At 41.0% G+C, this 23,704-nt stretch overlaps 1 protein-coding gene and 1 long non-coding RNA gene across 2 annotated transcripts in view; both read right to left on the bottom strand.

Annotated features, from left to right (window-relative positions):
- The window catches only part of PIP4K2A (phosphatidylinositol-5-phosphate 4-kinase type 2 alpha), a 160,263-nt gene that overhangs the window by 73,309 nt on the left and 63,250 nt on the right, over nt 1–23,704 (bottom strand).
- Nucleotides 18,770–23,704, bottom strand: part of LOC118619818 — a 55,470-nt gene continuing 50,535 nt past the window's right edge. Inside the window, exons 6-7 of the long non-coding RNA XR_004957328.1 lie at nt 19,706–19,846; nt 18,770–18,936 (exon numbers count right to left, since the gene is read on the bottom strand). This is a non-coding gene — a long non-coding RNA (uncharacterized LOC118619818). The remainder of the gene's footprint in view (nt 18,937–19,705; nt 19,847–23,704) is intronic.

The raw sequence follows: 23,704 nt of genomic DNA, 5'->3' as shown, positions 1-23,704 counted from the left end.
CACTGAGCCGCACCGGGGTGAGATAAAGTATTTAGCATTCCAGTGCAAAGGCCCTGGGGTAGGGGAGTGCCTGGTATGCCTGGGAAGAGGTGACCAGTGTGGCTGTTACCAGCTGAGATCAGAGAAGTAAAGGGAAGCAAGTCCAATAGGGCTCTGCAGATCACTGAAAAGACTCTGGCTTTACTGCATGCTGCTGCAGGGCTCTAGGTGACAGTGTGATGACATCACTTAACTTAGGATTTCAAAAGATTACTGTGGGAGGAGGGGGGCTTGATGGAAAAGGGGTGGGGAAGGCACAAGTCCAGAAGTAGAGAGAGCAGTTATGAGTAATTGTAGTAACAGCATGTTTTGACCAGGGTGACCACAGGGTGGCTAGGAACAAGGAATCAGATTCTGGATATATTTTGAAAGCAGAGCCAACATGATTTCCTGTCATTCTGAAGGTGGTGTGTGAGAAAGACAGAGGACAAGAGCCACTCAGAGGCTCTGGCCTGAGCGATCAGCGGATGGAGCTGCCATGCCCAGATGGGGGCTTCTCACTGGGTTCATTTGTATGCTTTTGATTTTTGAATCATGTTAAAGAATTTCCTGTTCTAAAAATTAAGTGCTTTAATAATTTCTTAAAGCTATGAAAAAAAGAAAAACATATATACAAACTACCAGGCAAATTTTATAAAATAAATATTACATTACTTTAATTTATATAATTAACACATATACTAATTAGTATATAATTATGTTATGCTGGGCATTGCACAAATATTCAAACCTTACGATCAAACCACCCTCATTTCCTGATCCACTGACTTTCATAGGTGCCTCGTATTTTTACATAACTGCCGAGAATTCTGCTTCCCTTAGACATACCATCATTTAAAGGAAAGCGGTACAATCTAAGTTGAAATTGTGAACTCCCTCAAGCCAGTAGTTGGCATGGTGTCTTACAGACATTGAGCTGTCACCATGTTGCCCCTGAAATTTTAAAATGCCCTGTGGTACTTCTGCTGAACTTGGCATGATGCCCTAGGACACCTTGGCACAGTTTTGGAAGCACAGATATAAACAGTGGCAGATGCATAAAACAGAAAATGATATAATCTAATTATAGAATACAATAATCAGAATAACACCCTAAAATACATTGTTATAGATTATAACCTATCACCAGTTTATAATATCCCAAACCGCCTTAATTACAACCACCAGTTGATCCTAAACTCATAAAAACTGATGATCTATATCACCCTTCCATGCAAGTGGTTATCTTGGGACAACTCTCTACCAACCACATTTGTGCAAGGCCAAATACAATTCTCTTCCTATCAAATTATTGCAATAACTTAGCCAGACATCACCTTTAGCCAGTTCTGCATTAATTAAAATTTCCTTTATGTTGTGGTGAATAAAAATGTATGAAACAAAACTGCCACTTAACAAAACCCTAGACTAATTTAAAATCATATACTCTCTCCCTTTCAGTTTACTCAACTATCGTACAATATTAAATAATGTTCAGAGTATAACCGTGAAAAATTTAAATTTAGATCTTTATACTAGCACTAGAATGTCAAAGTTCAAAAAAGAGAATCGGAACTGAAAGCCAAGTCTTGTGACAATAAGCATAATTAGAATGAAGCTGATGACAATCAATTTTTCGATATTTTGTGGAAATAAAAGTGTAAATAAAAACAAAGGAAATTGTTGGGCTGGTGTAGCTCAGTGGACTGAGCACTGTCCCATGGACTGAGAGGTCCCGGTTTGATTCCAGGTCAGGGCACATGCCGGGGTTGCAGGCTTGATCCCCAGTAGGGGGCGTGCAGGAGGTGGCCGATAGATGTTTCTCTCTCATATCAATGTTTTTATTGCTTTCTCTAAAAACACCAAAAAAAGCAAAACAAATCAAAAAAAAAAAAAAAGGAAGTTTACAGGGTGGCCAGGAAAATTAAGGCATAATCAATTTCACATTGCTTTCACTAAATTATACAGAAAAAAGTTGGAGAGGACATCATAAATTATTTTTTCCACCACATCTACGTTTCAAGTGATTACTGAGAAAGCAAAACCCAATTAGGAAAAGAAATATTGTTTGAATGCTTTTTGCTTTATAGTTCCTGCTCTGAAAAATAATTTCCTGGAAAAAAATTATGAAAAGCTTTCGGCCAAGATGGAATGTGTAATCTAAGCATTTCCCACGTTGATTTCTTTCATAAGTACAAAGTATGAGCGTCCACTCTGGAGTGGGCACTGCCCAAACACCAGTGTTCGCCCTCACGGTGCTGTCTGTCTAGAGGGCACACACAGTGACTGAAGAATGGCATCAATGTAACATTTCAACAATGACAAGTGTCAGGAGACAAAAGGACTCCAGGCTCTGAGCAAGCATGACAAGCATGGACCAGGGCAGTGATGATGGAAGGAGGGGCGGGCGGGACTGGAGCAGAGGGCGGTGGAGAGGGTACCAGGAAGCAGGGTTGCAGGTATGAAGGCCCAGTGGCCAAAGGGGACACAGTTAACTGGAGAAATGAAAGGTTCATGTGGTAGGTGTGCAGAAACCGAGAGGGCACATGATGGGATGGGGCCGACCAGCACGCCTAAGAGGACTGTAAGAGGCTGCTGGGGAGCCCCACAAGAGGACAGTAGCCCGGCAAAGGGTGGAGGCAACCGAGAGGAAGGAATTCGATTCCAGCGATACTGAGGTGATGAAACACAGGTGGAGTGGCAGGAAAGACCATGATTCCATTTAAAGGTAGAGCATTTTAAAAGAAGAGTTCAGTTTTGAACTTGTTAAATTTAATGTGCTTCTGAGATATGGTTAAGTGTTGATGTCAAGGAGGCAGGTGGACATGTGGATCTTAAGTTCCCAGGGGAAGCAGGGGCCGGAGATAAATATGTGTATCTGGGTCTAAGACATTAGTTCTTCCCCAGGAGCGAATGAGGTAACCTGGAGAGTGGACAGAATGAGCACAGGGGGGCCTGAGGCCTTCTGAAGAACATCAACAGCTAACAGCTGGAAGAGGAGGAGGATCCTGCAAAGGAGAAAGGGAAGAACTGACGTAGCAACACAGGCAGTCACCTCACAGACGTGAAGGAAACAGTATGTCAGGAACAAGGTGGAACAAACTGTGTTGAATGCTTCTCGGAAGTCAAATGTGATGACTGGAGATGCCTGCTGGCCTGACCAGGGAGGTCTCTGGTGGCTGTGGTGTGAGGGGTTTGATGGAGCAGAGCAAGGGAACCAGACGGGAGCTGCCGAGGAGTGCTGTGGGGTGAGAGCACGCAGCTCCGAATCGGGTTAGCCTTCATGAAGCCTGGACAGAAAGGAGAGGGAGAGATAAAGAAGCTGAGGGACGAAGGAAGGGCCTGAGAGAGAATGACTTTTACTTCCAGGGCCCTCCCTGAGAAGGTGGGAGGGGGGGGGATCCGAGCATGCATGAGCGAAATGGCTCTGGGAGGCAAGTCCTCTATCACCAAGAGAGAACAGGGGCAGGAGCTGTGTGCAAGGCGCAGAACCTGGCGGAGGGAAGAGTGTAGTCCTGCCCACTGGCTTCAGTTTTCCCTGGGAAGTGGGAGCTGTGGCCATGTGCTGGGAGTGGGAGGCAGGCCAGGGGGTCCAGAGGCTTAGCAAGAACACAGAGAAAGTGACCCCAGAATGTGGAGAAGCTGGAAGAAACAGGGCTGGGCTTTGAGGCAGAGCAGCGATGGTTAATTTATGGGGAGCCCAGTGAACTTGCGGAGTGACAACCAGGTGGCCGGCCTCAGGGTGCAGGTGCAGAGGTGAGGGCGGCTGTGGTCAGGTGTGAGGTTTTGCTGGCTGCGTATCCTAGGCAGAGGACACAAAATGTGCACAAAAGGGCAATGGAATGAAGCCCAGGCTAACCAGCTGGAAACAGTAAGTCAACATGAAACTATCCCCAAATGTAAAAAGTGTTCCCCTGTCATCAATGGTGCAGCCACACACACACACACACACACACACACACACACACTGAAATACAAAGCAGTGGAGAAGAAATGCTAGTGTGTCGACAATGAGCGCCATGGACTCCGCAAGGAGCCCTCTGCAGCAGGACTGGGCAAGGGCTTCTAGGAGGGGGAGTCGATGAGGCTTTTGACGGAGGGAGAAATGTGACCTGTGTTTCATCTAAACGTCTGGAAATGCATACGTTTCATTATTGCTACAAGTCCCATAGTCACAAATCAGAGTGCCCCGGAAAGTAAAGAATGTTTGGCCCTCATTACTAGAGGAGAAAAGAGGTGAGAGATCTTCCAGTTTGGTTTACAGAGAATCATAAAATGATGAAATTAAGAGAATTTTAGAGATCCTACCATCTATGTTCGCATTCTGCAGGTTACAACGCATGTGGTTTGTCTATACTGTTACCACCAGGCAGCAGCTTGGCGCTAAGTTACATGAGCTACTGCACAGGCATGTTACCTTTCTTCCAGACTGCCTTTCATTCTCAATGGCTTCACATTTTCTTTGGGTTTCTCTTTCCCCCAAAATTCTTCCCCCAAACCTCTTGGTCATTTGAGTAGCAGACTTAACAACCTGTGAAAGAACACTTCACCAAGTAGAGTATTTACCACTTAAAAGAAGCTTTTATTCAGTAAACAGTATTTTCAATAGTGTACCCATTAGCCCCTATATTATTTTTTTTCTATAAACATGTTTTCTTTTGTTGTATACAAGGCTTACCAGTCATTCATCAGTTTCACCAAAATGTATTAATCATGCACTGCCCAATAACTGAAAGGTCATTTAACCTCCTGGATAGTTCTCCCCTGTAGCCTACTGCTTTGACATCACACAAACAGAAATATATCCTCATCTGTAGTTCACATTCATGAGTGATACAGGCAACAACAATGACCTATCATCTTGAATATGGCTGAGTTAATACTGTTTGTTAACTTCTACATTCCACATAAGGCTATGGGTTGTGAACTTTCAGATTTCAGGACAAATATCTTCAGTTTAAGAAAATTTAACTTGTTACTCTGGCATTCTACTTAGCTCAGCCATTCTACATGGCTCACCTCAATGCCGGCAGCTAAACTAATAACCGTTTATCATCATATTAAAGTATTTACACCTTTCTTTCTTTATGTAGATACTTACTTAGAAAGCACACATATATAATTGTATTTACATATGCTATATAATATTCACAAAAGGAAACAAAACAATTTGTGTTAACCATTACTATTTTGAGGGGAAAATAATACATACACATCACACAGAAATAAAGCATGCATTATGAAATCCAACGTTTTTTTAAAATAATTTTTTAATTGACATTAGAGAGAAAAGAAGGGAGAGAGATAAAGACATTGATGAGAGAGAACATTGATTGGCTGCCTCCTGCATGCCCCCCACTGGGGAGCAGGCCCACAACCTGGCATGTGCCCTGACCGGGAATTAAACCAGCGACCTCTTGGTGCATGGGTCCATGCTCAGCCACTGAGCCAAACTGGCTGGGTGCAACTAGTTTTTAATTTATGAAGGTAAAAGTGCTTTCGGAGTTTATTAACATTTTATTACGTTAGTTAATAAACTAAAAGTACTAGTTCTATTATTAAGGCCACATTTAAGCTTCCTTCAGGTTACAAACATTTAATAAATTCTCAGAACAAAAGTGTGAAACTACTTCATACTTATGAAGTACTAGCTGGCTAACCACTTTAGCAAGTATTTTTTTCATTTTCTATTTGTGCTGACAGTTGTATTCACAGTCCTATAGAGCTCATGATCATAAGGCTGTGGGCTGCATCTCCGGTGTCCTGCAAAGGGTCTCTTGTTTGTTTATGTGGCACTAGTCACCCCCAAAACAGACAAGTGTGAACCAGCTCTACCTTTCCGCTCAGCCACTGGGTGTCAACGTGGACCACACTGGGGCCCAACGTGATGCATAAAATGAAGAAGCTTTGTTGTCAACATCAACAGAAACAATGGGAAAGAGGGACAGGGAGGGTGACTAAAGGTTTACTACAAGGTGTCCAAATATTCCTGACTACATTATAATTCAAGAGTTGGGGGAAAGAGGAGAGGGGGAGAATGTAGGTAGAGGGGAAAAGATTGGTTGACCCTGTGGGTGGTGAAGGGAGAAGGATGGGGAGAGCCATCGCGATCTGGGTTCAGCTTGGCCTTAACTCACATTAACACTTGCCACTAATCTTACTGCTAATACTTGGTGAACACCTGCTAAGCACACATTAAACACTTTGGACATAGTATCTTATCTGATCTTTATAACCAAATGCAGTAGGGACTATTACCTCCCTTTTCCACATAAGGAAATTGAGGCTTGGTGAGATTAGGTAAACTAATCCAGCCTAAGTCTTCCTCAGTCAGGCAACTCACTTGAGTTTCCTCAAATATAAAATTCAGGGGCTGGGAATGGCTGACCAAAGCTCACAGGAAGCTTCTGAAAGCCGGTGAGGTAAGACGCAGAGCAACTTTGTGAGATGTACCCGTGAAGTTTAAGGGCTCAGTGTGCTGAAAAACTTCTACAGGATTCCTATTTTAAAAGAGGAATAATTAACTAGATGCTTAGAATAAATTATTAAAAACATGTTTAACTGAATATGCACCATGGTCTGCTGCCGTTATATCAGCTGTGAAGACCTTATCACTGGGAAGTTGTTTCTCTGACATTCCTTGTCATTTCTAAAAAGGGGAAATAAATATTCCTCAAAGGTCCATTAAATCTTAATAAATCACAAGCAGTATGCTTGAAGGACACAAAATCAATTTCCAAAGCAATTATTTATTAAATCAAATTGTCTGAGTTTTCCTTTATGGAAAATATGATTCACACACAGTACAGTATAATTTATGTGGACTTTTCCTTTTAAAATGCTAAATGGCCCAACTCAGAGAACGTGCCTTGGCTCCTCTCTGCAGCAAAACATTCACATTTCTGTCCCACTCAAGTCACCTCCAACACTGTAAAACATAGGTGTTTTATGGGTTTTTTTCCCCCAGATCTGCTGATTGCAGTGAGTGTCATTCCTGCAGATGTAACACTGAATTTACACTGGCAAGAAAACAAAGTTTGCAATTAAGCTGCAAAAATTGACATAATAAATAGCTACTGGACAAGAAATAAATGAGACCCAGCTGCTAATGGTTCTGAAATTAAGCCATACAGAAGAGGTATGCTCACAAAGCCATTTCACACAGAGACATTTCAAAAATAAACTCACTAATTTGTATAATTTTTAAGTCAAGTAAAGAATATGTTCATAAATTGTGAGGCAGTATTAATGGTGCTTAATTCAGATATATTCACCCTAAACACCACAGTCCCAGACTAACATAATTAGGAACTGGTTTTCATTCAGCCATGCATACACAAAAAAGGAGCACCCCCCCCCCCAAAAAAAAAAACACAAAAAAAGAAAACTCTCAAATGCAGTAGACACAGATACACTGATTCTAATTAGAACAGATAGATACTTCCCTGCAATTGTGGCGCACCAAGATGAAACGGGAGGCATCCAGCAGGGTGCGCTGCTGGGTACAAAGCGGAAGGAACCGGTTTCCTGGCAGCTCTTCCATCTGAGGCTGGGGCCAGCCGGGAGGGGGCAAGAGTGGGAATTATCTTAAAAGGCCCATGTATCCCTCCTCAAAGTCTCAAAATGCAGATTGAAGAGGGCATCCTTTATCTCCCAAACAACATTCCTACCACTTAAATATGAGTATATGTATTTTATTTTATTTTTCAAATGTTACCTTTATTGTTGAAAGTATTATCGATGTCCCCCCTTATTTCTCCCAATGACTCCCTCCACCCTGCTCCTGCCCACCCAGGCCTTCACCACACTACTGTCTGTGCCCATGGGTTATGGATATTTGCATAATAGTTGAGTATATATATTTTAAAACACAGTTCCATAATAATAATAAATTAAAAAGGTAGGTAGACTACAGAATTATAAACCTGGGCAAGAAAAGCACAAAGGATTCACGATCAGTAAGGTCCCAGTGGAGGAAACAAATGTAATGTATAACTCAATGGGACTATTATTTGGGGTACTATTTTAACTTTAATTAATTTCTTAGGGAAATCAAATAATAAATAAGCCATACCAGATTCCCCAGAGTTTACAAGTTTTTCAATGGCTTCTGGTTTCCAGGAAAGGATCTTGACTTTGCAGGGGTGAGGAGCCTTTTTTCTGCCAAGGGCCATTTGGATATTTACAACATCATTAGAGGATCATACAAAATTATCAGCTTAAAAATTAGCCTGTTATATTTGGTCAGCTAATTTGGTGAGGTGTGTGATGTTAGCTGGTATTGATTCCCAGAGGCCTTATATGGCCCGAGGACCGGATGTTTCCTACCCCTGCTTTACAGTTTTAAAAAAAAAAAGTGATATAAATTCACCATTAATGTTAAATATCTTTTCCCCCTCTGTATTCCTTCATCATATCAGTGTCTGAAAATAGCACTCACCGGACTCATCCTAAAAAGCAAAATCCCTTTGTGGATTTTATGGTTGATAAGCACAGAAAGATTCCTCCCAGCAAATACTCGACTTTGAACATTTCTGCCCTTAAGGTTCATTGGCTTTAGGAAGTGAATGAGCAGAAACCTAAAATTACTACTAAAAACAGGAGAGTGGAGGGTATTCCAGGGCTCCTGAAAGCACTCCAGAGGGGGTCTGAGGCGGCCGTCCCAGCGGCACAAAGCACAGGGCCATTTACATGAGAATTCAACTTTCACTGCTTCCTCCCAGAGGTCTACACAACGACCTCAGGTGCATATCTAAGAACACATTTTCCACAGTGCGACTGAGAAACGGTAGTCAAGATTGTACATGTCCTTCCCCATGGTTTTCTCCAGAGACATCCACACTATTTTGGGAGGGGGCGGGGAGCGGGGGCCTGAGGAGGCGCAAGGAAAGAGACACAAGAACTTTAAGGGTTATAATAAAAAATTTTAACAAATTAGGTAGACTGCTGGTGTACACAGAATCATCCAAATTGGGTTGCAATACCTATTAATCATCCCTTCCAAATACCTGGGAGCGGATTTCTAAAAATTCTTGTCATACAATTGTTTATAAAATGGGGATAGCACCACAGATTTGTATATCAAAGTTCATATTTTATATTGCTATAAGCAACCATAATGCCTTAGAACTAAGGATATCATAAAGGCACCATTTCTCTTATTTTTTTCCTACTACTTTTCTTAGCAAGTTTGAAGCAGTGTGAGTAGGGGAAATATTACCTAAATTTTCTTGTCTGATTTTTGCCATGTTTTTGATACATGACTCAAGCACACAGCCCGCCCTTGGAATGGTGTGGCTCTCATTACAACAGAGACTGCTAATTGAAGAGCAATTTGAAAGTTCTGAGGTTTCAGAGGGGCAGGCAGAGAAAATTAGAGTGAATTATAGAGGTAGGAAAAAGAGGCAGTTGAAAATGTTTGTGAAATGTATTTTTATTTGTCTTCAGGCAAGAGCTCAATTTTCTACAGCTGCTCCATCACTGTTCATTTTCTAAGACCATTTTTTAAAACAGTTAATATCTTTGCATCTGAAGATAAGACAAAAATCAAAGATGCAAGCATATTTTAATTAAGGCCTTCTTTCAAAATGTGAGCTACCTTCAAATGTCAAGAAAAATAATGCTTTATCTTAACAAGCCAAATAAAACTGCTGAGCTAGCAAAGCGAAGCAGAGATGTGAAGGTCTGTCATGCCAGTGTCTTTTAAACTAAAGCCCAAATTATTACACTTAAGGGGATTTTTCTGTTGAACAAGATCATTAAGTCAATCTTTTGATTAATGGCTACTTGACTAAAATTAAAATGTCATCAGAAATATTTAAACTCTTGCTAAGAATCTTTAATTTATGACAGAGACACACACCCTACCACAGACCATCTGTCACCGTGGTATCTATAAGCTCAATCAGACTTCTGGTGGGTGTTCCTCACTGGCTGGCCTTCTGCCAGCCTCATCCAAAAGAATGAAGTCATGCTCAAGTTTTACCTTTCAGGAACCAGAGATCTGATATGAAATGAAACTTGAAATACAGCCAACAATTTACAGGCTATGGGTAATACATGCTTTCAAAAATTCAAGAAAAATTCTGTCAATGAGAACAAGATCTTACAATGTGAATATGGTCCATTCATAATACCCCAGGATTGGAGTCAGGAGGCAGAACCTGGTCCTGCCACTTCATTACTGCATAACCTTGAGCACACGGCTCCAGCTCTCTTGATCTTGGCTTTATGTTTTTTCAAATGAGTTCGAGAAGCTAGGAGATTGCAAGTGATGTATTATTGGGCCCAGACAGTGATTTAGAAAATGCTTGAATTAATTACCAATTTTTTTCAGCCTTGAGAAAATTTACATACAGATTTGGATTTCTGGTTTCTCTGGTAAAAAAAAAAAAAACCAAAAAAAAAAAAACGGGACGATCTGGCATCCAGCCTGGAATCACTCATCCGGTGCTGAGCAGCAGTGGGAATGCACCCTCTAGCTGGGCACAGGTCCCACCACTCCCTATAATCTTTGGCCTGGATGACTTGGCTCATTCCAGGGTTTCAGCCTTCACTGGGCTCCAGTGCCTGGCACATGGGAAGCAGTCTCACAAATAGCAATGAATCGCAAAACAACTATCTACAGAGTTCTCTTCATTTTAGAAGAAACAGATGACCTCATGAAGTGTTTTGTTTATATGGGTGTAGGAGGATTTGCACAAAGATAGGATAAGAAGCCACAGCTCCAATGTTATAATCAAGGACAATGCATGATTTTGGTCCTTTGTTGACATTAACATGTAAACAGAGGAGGGATGCTACACTGAGATGATATGCCTGTCTTCAGCCTGTCTCCAGGAGGGCATAGAGGCTGACACACAGGAAAGTCAAGATAAGAGACCAGAGCCATGGTGGAGACGATGCACTTTGAGCCTCTGAACCCAGTGGACCTGAGGCCAGCCTATCTCCTGCCATCCTTCCCAGATATACAAGCCAATCAACCCTTTAGGCTGGGAGAAGGTAGGTTTCTGACACTTGCAATCAAAGACGTCCAAATACAACACTCAGATACTCAGCGGAGGCTGAATGAACACAAACGTGGCTCACCTGGGGGGAGCGGGCAGGAATGCTACAATGGCACACATGCCAAGGAACTGATCTTGAGAGTTTCAAATGAACATGTTTTACCATTTACATTCAGATATCTAACATGCCCAAATAATTCAAGACTTCCTGATGTCTTTCTGCACATTCAGGGCCAAGGACACCCTAAAAGTACAGTGCCCCAGTGGACTGTGAGAGGAAAGCTCCCAGAAGGCACTGGAAGATGTCAGGCTGAGAGCAGTTCTCTCGCAAAAGGTCCAAACTCCCTCACACCTCTAGGAGTGGGCCTGGCTGGCTACAAAGGTGAGCCGGAGCTGGTGTGTAAAACAGCTGTGTCACTGACACACCCAGACAAGGAACACATCTACTGAAAAAGCGATGAGAGAGAGCCATACATTTAGAAAACCAATCATTCACACACGATCAATGAAACCCACAACATGATGAAGAAGGGGATGGGAACATACAGTTTAGCATTAAAAAAAAAAAAAAAAGATTTCTTCAGCAAACTTCATAGTTGGGACCTATATTAAGACCCCAGAAGGGAAGCACTAAATTCCTGATTTGGTTAGAGTTGGACTTTTGTTTTTCTTTCCACAAACAGGGCAGAGGGGCAGCTTGTTTCACTGTTCAAGAAAGAACAATGTGAAAAAGGTTACCCCTATGCAGTTTATACAGCTTTCCTGGATACCTGTTTTAGGTGATGAATGGACCGTGCATTTTTGTCTCCTTCCCTTCTAGAAACCATGTGAAAATGACAATAAAGGAAGTTAGAGATGGAAAAAACAAACATGGCAAAGAAAACTGGTGAGCAGACAATGGAAGAGGAGAAATTTCAAAGAATTTTCAAGAGACAAAAATAGAGGGTTGCTAACTGATGTAAGAGAGAGAGAAGCTGCCACCTAAGTGCCCAGGGCAACTCTGCTCTACCAAATGCGGAACAAGAGGCTGGAGTTCGGGTAGCAGAGAGCGTCGGACTGTTGCCAACCACTGCACCCATGGAAGACAGGGAACGGGGCCTTTACAGAATGGAACCCCAGAGGCTTCAGAGTTGGGAACACCAGGCACACAGCAGGGCTGGGCTGGGGCACAGGAGTGTGGAAATCTCTGCTCTCACCCACCCTGCTCTGTTGCAGGCACACCTGTGGCCACTCCCTGAGGGGATACTAGAAGATTCTTCTTGGAGAAAAGGCCCCAGAAAAACTCCACCAGTGGGCAACACTAGAGAATCTGGCCCGCTCCCCACTACCCCCACATGAAAGCCCACTGGATCCACAAGCATCACCTCCCCGTGTTCCCAGGACACCTGATCTGTTTCTGGCGTCTCGTTCTGACATTTGAATGGATGGCAGTGAACCGCTAGACACCCGAGGAAAGGCCCTCATACAAAGGAGAAGAACTGAAACAAATCTATCATTTTTTGGTGATATTTAACATCACACAATACTAAATTATCAAAGTCAGTATTTCACGAAAAGTACTCAAATCCCTGAGACATAGTAAAGTCAACACTGACTACTACTTTAACCAAAAGCTGTGTATTATTTAACCAAAAGGAGGAATGAGAGGAGAAATGAAGAGGACTAGGACAGCCACAGCACCACGGGCCACTGCGGAAAGTCCACGGACAATACCTGCAACTGACAGTCAACAGTAGAAGCCTATTACCTAGAAATATAGGGGTAAAAACCAGGCGAAATTACTACTCTATATATTTGTGAGCTAATATGGAAAGTTCTCCAAGAAATAGCATGAAGTAAGTAAAAACTGCAGGATGTGTTCAATATGCTCCCATTTATGTTTCTGAGAAAAATTATACGTTCATATATTTATATGTGAAACTTACAGAAAGTACATAAAAGCTGGAAGAACCGTTTTGGGGTTGTGGGGTGGCTGTGAAGTTCCTCACATTATTTCCGTAACACTAATAGAGGAAAAGTTAAAGCATTCCTGAAGCAACTCACTTTGGGGACACGTCACATAATTCTAAAGCAATGGTCCCCAACATGGGTGCACACTCTCCAGCAAGGAGATAGGAGAACTTCTATTTGTATTTAGTATATCTAAGAAAATTAACCTTTGCAAAATGTATTATCCAGTTTGCCATATAGCCTCATCAGTCCACATGTCACAGTCATGAGCTGTATTTTGTAAGGGAGATAACCTGAAGAAATAGTAGGAACCCCGCAAGCTGGAGGGGTTGGCGGGGGAGCACCATGCCTTTGTTCATGTCCATTGTATTGCAATGGGTCACAGCTCATATGTGCCCATCTGAGTGGCTTTACAGAACATACCATCTGGTTTTAACATCTGGTCTTAATTAACCCCCACAAAACAGACACGTGTTTAAAAGGATGCCTCAAGAGGGACCACTGACTGAAGCTCATACTAAAAACACAAGTACCAGTTAACAAGAGTATGGCAGAGCTAACAGAGAGCTGGGCTCCTGGTGTGTTCTCCCTACTGACCATGTCATGAGGTCAAAGCATTGATGAGTTAATAAAAAATGACAAGAACGGTTAAACCATTGATGTTATTGAGATTATTTAAAGTGTGGGCTCCCATCCATTCTGGCTAACTGATATAAACGCACTTCCCTAAGTGTGTGTGGGGCCTGGAGATATTAGCTGATGCCAGTACAGAGCTATCAAAATGGGCAGGTCGTTGAAAAACTAAGCACTCAACTGGAAGATAAACATCTGTAATTTTTTCAGTGATGTTTTAACATCATATAATACTAAACTACCAAATTTAGCACTCTAGCCCTGGCCGATTTGGCTCAGTGGTTGGAGCGTCAGCCTGCGGACCAGAGAGTCCTGGGTTCGATTCCCACTAAGGGCAAGTACCTCGGTTGCAGTTTGTCCCCGGCCCCAGTTGGGGTTGTGTGGGTGGCGACCACTCAATCTGTCTCTCTCATATCAATATTTTTCTCTCTCTCTCTCTTCTTCCCTCTCCCCCTCCCGCTCTATCTGAAGATAAATGCAAAAAAATGTCCTCAGGTGAGGATTAAAAAAAAAAAAAATTTAGCACTCCACAAATATCTACTAATTTAATGATTAGTGTACAGAAGCATCTTTCCAGGTTCCTTTAGAGCACAAGACTAAAAACCACATGTCACTTGTTATTCTTACCAAGGTAAAAATGCCAAAAGTATATAAAAACCAGTATGGCACCAAATTCAAATAAATTCCTTTGTCAGCAAATATGACTGGCAGATCCATAGAAAATACCATTCAGTATTTGAAGACTCAAGGTTTAGAAGAAATTGCACAGCCTGGGAAATTTACTTTATAGTTGTATCTAAGTGATAGCATTTTCCCGCTCCTGGCAATTGTTAAATTATTCCATTTATTCAAAGAACTGGGGTGGGAGGGAAGGGGAAGGGAATTAAGTAGAAACTTCAGTTACAAAATAAGTCATGGGATGTAATGTACAGCACAGAGATTAGAGTCACTAATATAACTATGTACAGTGACACATGGTTATTAGACTTATGGGGGGGTCACTTTGTAAGGAATGAAAATGTTGAATCATTATGTTGTGCACATGAAACTAATATAATATTATATGTTGTATGTCAACTAGAATGAAAAATAAATTAAAAAAAACAAAAAACAACTATGCTATCTACTCTAACAATTACCAGGAGCAGAGAGCATAGTTGAGAGGTTGAGAGGGAAGCAGAGCCCAAGTATGTTTAAAAGTTGTGGAATTTAAAACAGGAGTCATGCACTTTTCCTTTGTAAAAGGACAAGTGTTGCAAATGTGTGGACCTTTGCAGGGGTCAGAAGTGGTTGCCAGTAGTGTGCTTTTTAGCAGCAAAGAAATAAACACACTTTAAGCTTCCTTTCAAAGTAAAGGTGAGACTCAGCATCAACTAAGAAAGTAACTGCTTTTCAAGAGAACTAAAGCTTTGAAAAGAGAGAATTCTAAAAACAGATGTTTGGAAATGTTTCCACTGTTTCATGATCTTGTGGCCAAAAACAATGTAACTGTGTCACCTATGAAAACTTATATCAGTACACTCGAAAACCTGGAAATAGAATTTTCTAGCGTATTAGAAATCTTGCCAGAGAGTTTTGAGCCCATTTGTTAATGGTCCTTGAACCCATTTGTTAAAACTCTAAAAAATAACAATACCTTCTCTTACAATAAGTTTAGAAGTTTTCAGAGGAAATGAAATTTAACAGCTGAAAGTCAACTAAAAGCTTTGTCAAGTGAGAAAACCAGCAGGATGGGCTGAGACAAGGAGGAAGATAATTTGGCCAGTGATACAGTTCTTCCATTTGCATTTGTAAATTTTTGTGAGTTTTTTTCCCCAGCAACAAAAGCCATTAAAAGCAAGAATCAAAATATACAGAACCATAGAGGTAGGCTTAAAAAAATCAATATTAAAACAAAATTTTCAAAAATATTCCCACAAATTGTACTATTCTCACTAAAAATACTAATTATTTTAATGAGGGCAAAAGATTTTTTATAGTGCTGAAATTATTTAAAAATATTTAATCTTATAATTTTTCATTTAGAACATGCTATAAAATGTATATAACTTTAATATCTGTATATGAATAGAATGTATAAATAAGGACACATGTCAGCATGCTTAGATTTCACACACATGGTGTGTGATAAAAAATATTTGGAGTCTATTGTCTTGTGGGGGATTTTTCAAAATTTGCATTATCTTTAGTCATCTGCTAGCCCTGCAGTGGAGAACAGGGGACCTGGCAGGTATTTCTGGCAGAGTCTCCGTGTGCTCTGAGTGTTTAGTAAAGTACGGTTGAGAGAGCAACTCGATCCTGTTATATCCACTCCGGCCAGACGCAGGCATGACAGGCAGCATTCACACAGCCATCAGGAACATCTCATTTTAAAATGGTCCAAAAAAAACTTTTATAGGTACTCCCTGCTTCTTCCCTCATAATGATGATGTAGGACTATTCTCATTGAATAGATGAGAAATAAAGTGAAACAACTCAGCAGTTACAGACTCCTTTGGATCAGAAGAAAAGGTACAATCAGATTCCTCTATGATAAGCCCTATGCTTGTGTCAACCTCAGTACACATCTGACTCTGGACCTTAAAGTCCTGAACATGGTGTCCAGGAAAAGAGATGACATCCCAGCCAATGCTGTGCCCTGTGTCTTACAAGGAAGCAGGGGTCCAGCCGAGATCCCTCCTGGGGTTTGTGGGATGATGCCCTGGTAATCACAGGTAAAGCATGTGAGGAGTCTGCAAAAACTTTGAAAGTTTGGGATATAAATGTATATCAAACGAGTGCAAGGGATTAACAGCACTTTTGGTATATAAATATCTAAATTTTAGTCTTCTAGGTTAATTTCTACTCACCCCCATTTCTAAAATATATTTCTGTTCAAAAACTTCAGAATAACTTGCTTCTGAGCTCAGAGCTTCTCTAGTTGATATGCTGAATAGTCATGTTTTCCTGATGAGTTACATTCTTTAGCCTAAAAGACTATTTCAAGCATGTGTAACTGCATTTTTCTAATAAGTGAAAGCCAACAGGCAACTTAAGTTTTGTCTAAAAAAGAAATAATTGTTGAGCAAACAATAGTCCAAAGCTATTTTATTCAGAACAAGAGGAGGTTGTTTCTAAGACATACCAGACTACATTTCTTACATAATTTTCTTTTGTTACTGAAAATGTTTCTGAAAGTTGAGGATAAGCTCAATTTTTATTTCAGTTTAGGTTTTAGGATACCGACACTTTCATCACACTGAAATGCAGAAAGAAAATCGCTTTTTTTGTACAGATTTGAATTTACTTTACAGTTTAATGTAAAGCACAGAGATGTGGTTTAAAAAATAATCATTAACTCAGCTAATATTTTTTTCATGGCTGAAAACTGGATATTTTAAACCCTTTCCTTAGATGCATATATACTCACAAATAAATGTACTGAAGTGTTTTACAAATAATAAAAATAACAAGCACTATGTTTAACTTGGTAAAAATAAAAAAAAATCTGTCATTTCATGATTCATGAATTTTCAAAAACATGTCGTACGAATTATATGTATCTTCTATCCATAAATACTCCTAATTCACAAAATGTCTGAAGAACAAAAATTCTGTTTGTTTTCATTATTTTAAGAAAAGGAGGTCTTGCAAGCACCTGAGTTTTGCATAAATAATTCTCCTTTCCCTGCCTCCTCCCACTACACTCTATGTATTCTACCAACTATAAAAATAGATAAGCAAATTAGATAACAGAGAATCTTAATTCCTAATTAGATCAACTGACATTAATTTCTCATTCTCCATATGCTATGATCATGAATTAAGGATGCCACATACCAAATTCAATCTACACATTTCTCACTGGATGTTAAATCTAGAAACTTCTACAGGGTTGGACAGAGAACTACACTCTTGGCTCTTATAAAAGATTCCATTATTTTTCTTTCATCCTCATCATTCAATGATCTCTCATCTGAACCATTTGAGGCTAACAGTTCTCCCTGAGACAAAGGGCAGACTGCAGGTGAGCACCTGACCTCCTCCCCACTGCAGCCCCACGAGTATTATACGCCCAGGAACAGCACAGGACTACTCTAAATGGTCTCTCCAAAGTCAGGTCTGAGGTAGTATGATGCAGAGCTTAAACAGCATGTAATTTCTTTAACATTTACTCACAGATGTCATTTTTTATTTAGGAGTCAATTCTGCATTCAGATGTATTTTCCTTTGTTTAAAGGCCAAAGGTTCCTAGTCTTAAGTATGCTTGTCTTTGGAAGACATGATTTAAAGAACCTAACAAAGTTTATCAGTCAGCATTCAGTTAGAAATGTGATTTAGATGATTCCAAATTCATGTTTTGTCAATTCTGATTAATTATTGATAATTTATTATCATTATTATTATTATTATTATTTTACATCTAAACTTGTTTGGTAGGAAAACCAAGGGATTGCTGTATGAAATTCCATAGGAATCATGAATTTTTTCATCTTACTGGAGAAAAATTAAAACTTTCTTGTTTCATTGTATTAAGAAGAAACAAGAGGTCCCAAACAGAGTATTTTTTGCTAAGGCCCATCCATGTTAGCAAACCAAAAGTACATAGCTAATCTAACTGCAGTTTTGAACTTTCCCAGGAATGTCGTCTTAAGTGGTCAGTCTGGAATTTTCTGGACAGTACCACTGGGGTCGTCCGCCGCACAGCCCTGTCCATGCCCCACAGGAAGAGGTACAGTCGTCCCTCGCCACTTCCAGCTTCGACTTTCGCAGCTTCACTCTATCGCAGTTTTTTCAAATATTTTCCTTAAAAAGTTGATGGAGACAGTGAAAATGATACAGCACGCGCTCGGTTGTCTGAGTCAATTATACACCCCTGTATTACAATTTAAATGAAAATTACTGTACATATGGACGGTAGGCCTATGTGTTCGAGCACCCCAGGAATCCTTCAACGCCAGGCGCAACCGCTAGAGTCTGGAACGGATTAACCGCGGTAAACGAGGGACCACTGTACTCCACTCCTTCCGGCCCCACCTCCTCTGCTCTCCACTTGACAGCTCCTTGCCACTTGCTAGATGAGATGCTGCCCTATTCATGAATCAATAAAGCCAATTAGATCTTTAAAATGTACTCAGTTGAATTTTTGTTATTTAACAACTGCTAATTACAAATTTTTCTCATGTTGTTTTTCTCCTTTGTCACTTGTTATCACATACGTCTCAGGAAAGGCCAAAGGACTTGAATTGATCTACGTCCCTCAGTGGTAGGAAAGGACCCCTTCTGGCCATATCAAGTCACTGTTGCCTCATGGAAATGTCCACAGATGACAAGTGGGGATCACTTACACCTGTGAGAGTGAAGAATGAGAGCTTTACCAATGCTCACTAGTTCCAACTCAGAATAAAAACAAAACCGTATAGAACATAAATAGAAAGGCAGCCAAAACCTACTGCATTGCCTTTTTCTGTACACTGGATGTGAAATCTAAGAAATTTCTGAAAAAAACCTGTATTTGTTAAACTAAAATATAACATGTAAAGAAAGATAAGGAGCTCTGGCTGGTTTGGCTCAGCAGTTAGCATGTCAGCCTGAGGACCAAAGGGTATTGAGTTTGATTCCAGTCAAGGGCACGTACCTTGGTTGTGGTTAGGTCTCTGGCCCTGGTCAGGGTCCTGCAGGAGGCAACCAATCGATGTGTCTCTCTTGCATTGAAGTTTCTCTCTTTTCTCTCTCTCTCTTCCCCCCCCCCCTCTCCCCCTCTCTCTCCCTCCCTCCGGCTCTATCTGAAAATCAATGGAAAAATATCCTTGGGTGGTGATTTAAAAAAAAAGAATCATCAAGGATTGCTAAAATTAATGAGAAAACGTGTGGTGAGAAACAGGATACTTACATAGCCTTCAAGTATCTCCCCACAAAATACTCATTAAGAACAAAGGGGAAAACAGTAATTTCACAGTGGAGAAAGCTGATACCACTATAATCAAGACAGCAAAGTTAACATCATCAGTGACGAGATAAATCAACATCGCATGTCTTGATATGATGCACAGAAACGAACACTGAATCAATCAGCTAGCATTCTGACATAATCTGAACCAGATCATTAGGAAACTAACCTCACTGAGAGCCATTCTACAACATAACTTCTCCGTATTCTTCATCACATGTATAGAGATCCAGACAGACACCAAATGACAGAGGGACTCCTCCGGATTAAAGGAGATAAGGAGACAGGACCACCAATGCAGCATGTGATCCTGGACCAGAAAGGAAACAACAACGAGAAACCAGGGCAATGTGAATAAGATCTGCCATTTATTTAACGATACTGTATCAGTGTTAACTTTCTGATCTTCATCAGTGGTACTACTCTTGATTATGTAAAGTGTTAACATCTGGAGAAAGGGTATGTGGAAATTTATTGTACTATTATTTGCCTCATTTTATATGTCTAAGATTATCTCAAAATGAAAAGTAAAGAAAGAATCATGAGTACTGTGTTTTTAGTCTAGCGCCTCTCCCTAACAGTCTGCACATGCTTACTGAAGTGAACCACTGGGTCTTACCTCAGTTTTCAGTTCTCAGGACGCATATCCATCTTACATGGTAGTGACCGGAATATTTCTCTCATGTCCCTTTGGGGTAAGAGTATTACCTGCTCTAGTTGATGAACAAGAGGCATGTTCATCGGGGGTAAACTGCGCACTTATGTCCCAGGCAATCAGCTCAGTGTTGAATGAAGAAATAAATAAATCCTTGAGGCTTATTTTTAAAAAATAAAAATTAGGGGGGAAAAGATAAGAAAACTAGGACATTGAATATTTGTAATTCTGTTACATTATCGAGTTTTAGGATGAAAGGAAAAAGAAGCCTGACATTTAGAAAGCAGCTGAGTTTTAATTTCTGTTTTATATCCTTTGGTTTTCTGTTTGTGCAGCACCTTTTCATCCTCAGCATTCATCATTTTGAAAATTCACAGCTACCCCACATCCTTCCTCAAGGCTAACACATACACGTGTGCCAGGTGTCTGCTAACTGCTTGGCAGTCTTTCTTATGTCATCATCTTCACGACAACGTGAGACAGGACTATTAGACTCCCCACTCCTTTACAGATAAGGATACTGAAGCTAAGAGCAGTTAAGTGACTGGCTTAAGGTCATAATGACCTCCACACAACAGGGTCTGATTCTAATCACGTGGTCAGCGTAACTCAAGAACCTGGGCTCTGGGCCATGGCACTGAAATGCCTTGTCTTATATACACATAAATAAATAAAAAGGGCATAAATTTTAAAGAAGAAAAAAAACCTGTTAAATTACTTAAAGTAACAGGAGGAAAACTGCTTCGGGGCAGATGGCAACTTAATAAAACAAACACAAGGCCTCCGTGTAAAATACACTCTGTCCACTCTCTTTAAGAGTCCACAATTTTTTGTTCTTTTTGTGTTATTTACCCTGGCACCCACAGTCAAAATTCCCCAGGAAAAAATTCCAGCTGTGCCTCATCTACTAATAAGGAGAGATTAAAAATAATGTTATCACCCTGGCCGGTATGGCTTGGTTGGAGTGTTGTCCTGTGCACCAAAAAGTTGCAGGTTCAATTCCTGGTCGCGGCACCTAGTTGCAGCCAATCGATGTTTCTCTCTCACATACATGTCTCTCTCTTTCTTTCCCTTCTTATCTCTAAAATCAATTTTTATATATATATAACGGACCCAAGGCAGTGGTGCAGGGAGAACACCGAGAAAGAATGGGTCAGACAGAGCTGATCTCTTCTCAAGTGGGCTGCCAGTCCTTAATGCCACACCCAAAAGCTGTTCATAATTTTATGCTCTAAACACACTTCATAAAACTGATCACTGAAGAAGGGAGACAACAAATACAAAGCACGTTATTGTAGTTTTGTTTTCTCAAGCCCTTGCTGCAGTCAGGGGGCTGCTGGGCACAGAGTGAGAACAGAGGCAGTTAAGTCTCTTCGAGGCATCTCAGATGCAGTGTTGGGACGCGGATTTGGAGCCCACGGGCCCGGGGGTTGCTATGAGGACAACCTGGGTCTACAACCAAGCCTGGCATTTGATGAGCATGTCTTACTGTCACTGTCATCCGTGTCCCCAGAGTGCTGCTCCAAACTAGACCCTTAGTAAATCTTTACTGACTTTCAAAACACAATGTGGTTAAATCAAAATATGATTATTTGGACTGGAGTCATGATGAGCCTGTGACTGTGGAGAAACGCAGCCAACATTCCACGGAGTCCGTGCAACCCGAGCACCTGTCCAATGTCTGTCCTCAAACACAGCACAGACCACAGAACTCAGCCAGAGAGGATGGAGGGAAGTCACCCCAGCAAAACAGGAATTTGTCCCTGAAGTGATGTTGCCCATTTCCCCTCATGCCATTAGTGATCTAAGACAACCATAGCTCCCAGCTTTCGTTATGAGAAACTAATGTCGTCCTGGTCACCTTCCTCTCCTCCAGTTCTTCTTGTTCACTGTTCACATTCCTTCTCCTGGTGCCTGCAGATCTGCGGAACATCCAGACACTTGCTGACAGTGCTGTTCTAACAACTCAAGAAATCTGTACACTCTTTTGTTCAGCTCTTGGCAGCAGTACCAGAGCCTGCGCACAGTGCTGCTAACCTGCTTGGCATTTACTTGTTTGTTTATTTTAATTCAATAGCATCTTTAAAAAGTCCAAAATCAGAAAACGAATTAAGAGATGGTTATTCACAGTATAAGAAGAGATGGCTTTATTTTTTATTTTATTTTTTTAAATATGTTTTTATTGATTTTTAGAGAGAGTGGAAGGAAGAGGGAGAGAGAGAAACATCGATCGGCTGCCTCCTGCATGCTCCCTGCTGGGGGATTGAGCCCGAAACCCAGGCACGTGCCCTGACTGGGAGTCGAACCAGCGACCTCTTGATGCATGGGTCAATGCTCAAGCACTGAGCCACACCGGCGGGGAAGAAGGAGATTGCTTTAAAGAAAGATTCACTGAAATATCCTTTTCCAAAGCCCAATTCTCTGTGTATCTGTTTCTCAATTTAGCAGAGTGGAAAGTTTTTGAGGAAGCACAGATTTTTAAAATCTATAGATTAGGAAGGAGCACACACAACTATTACACAGTGAAAATCATCTCTAAAGTCACCAAATACTACTGACCTGTACTAAGCTGAATGTCTCCCTGAACCATCAAGTTCCATTGGTCTCTTACAAAAGCAACTTTTAAAATTGGTGATATGTGTGTCCCCGCAAATTTCCAATTTGTGGAAAATCTAGGCCATCCATAGGCGATAATTACTGCACTTGACTTGAGATTTTAGATATCATCTATATATCCATGTTTTTTAGAGATCTATGCAGTGAAGGGAGACTAAGATAAGGGGTGTTCAAACCCAAGTGGCAGAAACAGACATATGTAAAACGAGTGAAAAGTGCTGCCAGCGTTGGGGGGAGAGAGGGGTAAGTCAGGGGGGCACGGGCGATTTTTAGGGCAACAAAAATACTCTGTATGATACTATAACGATGCACATTATAAATTTGTCTAAGCCCATAAAACGTACAACACAGAGCGAACCCTAATGTAAACTATGGACTCTGGTTGGCAAAGAGATGTCAACGTCGATTCCGTGACTGTAAAAAAAATGTATCTACTGGTGCAGCGTGCTGAGGTTGAGGGAGGCTGGTTTGGGTGGAGGGGATATGTGGGAACTCTATACTTTTCCCTCAGTTTTTTTTTTGTGAACCTAAAACTTCTCTAAAATATGAAGTCAATCAAATTTTTTTTTAAAGTGCCAGCAGCATAAAATGGTGTAATAGCATCAAGAAGGAAGAGACTTATTCATTGAGTTTGTCTGAGGAGATACTAGAGTCAGCTCTGGAAGGAGAGACAGCAGAAGAGAGCATGTCATGGGAAATGACAGTGAAGGACTTCAATGGACCAAACTGACAGGACTTTATAGGTCAGGATGAGAAGGCTGGTTTCTGTTCCGTGGGCAGGAAGGAATCATGGAAGGTTTTGAGCCAGGAGGTTACAAAATGAGGACAGTCTAAGGATTTGGCTCCTTACTTTGTGGAATGCAATTTGGAGTAAGAATGAAGCCTGGAGGCCAGGAA

This window comes from Molossus molossus, unplaced genomic scaffold (genome assembly GCF_014108415.1).
Source record: "Molossus molossus isolate mMolMol1 unplaced genomic scaffold, mMolMol1.p scaffold_m16_p_1, whole genome shotgun sequence".
NCBI classification, from domain to species: domain Eukaryota; kingdom Metazoa; phylum Chordata; class Mammalia; order Chiroptera; family Molossidae; genus Molossus; species Molossus molossus.
The sequence above is the reverse complement of the archived record's forward strand: the minus strand, read 5'-3'. Positions and strand labels throughout refer to the sequence as shown.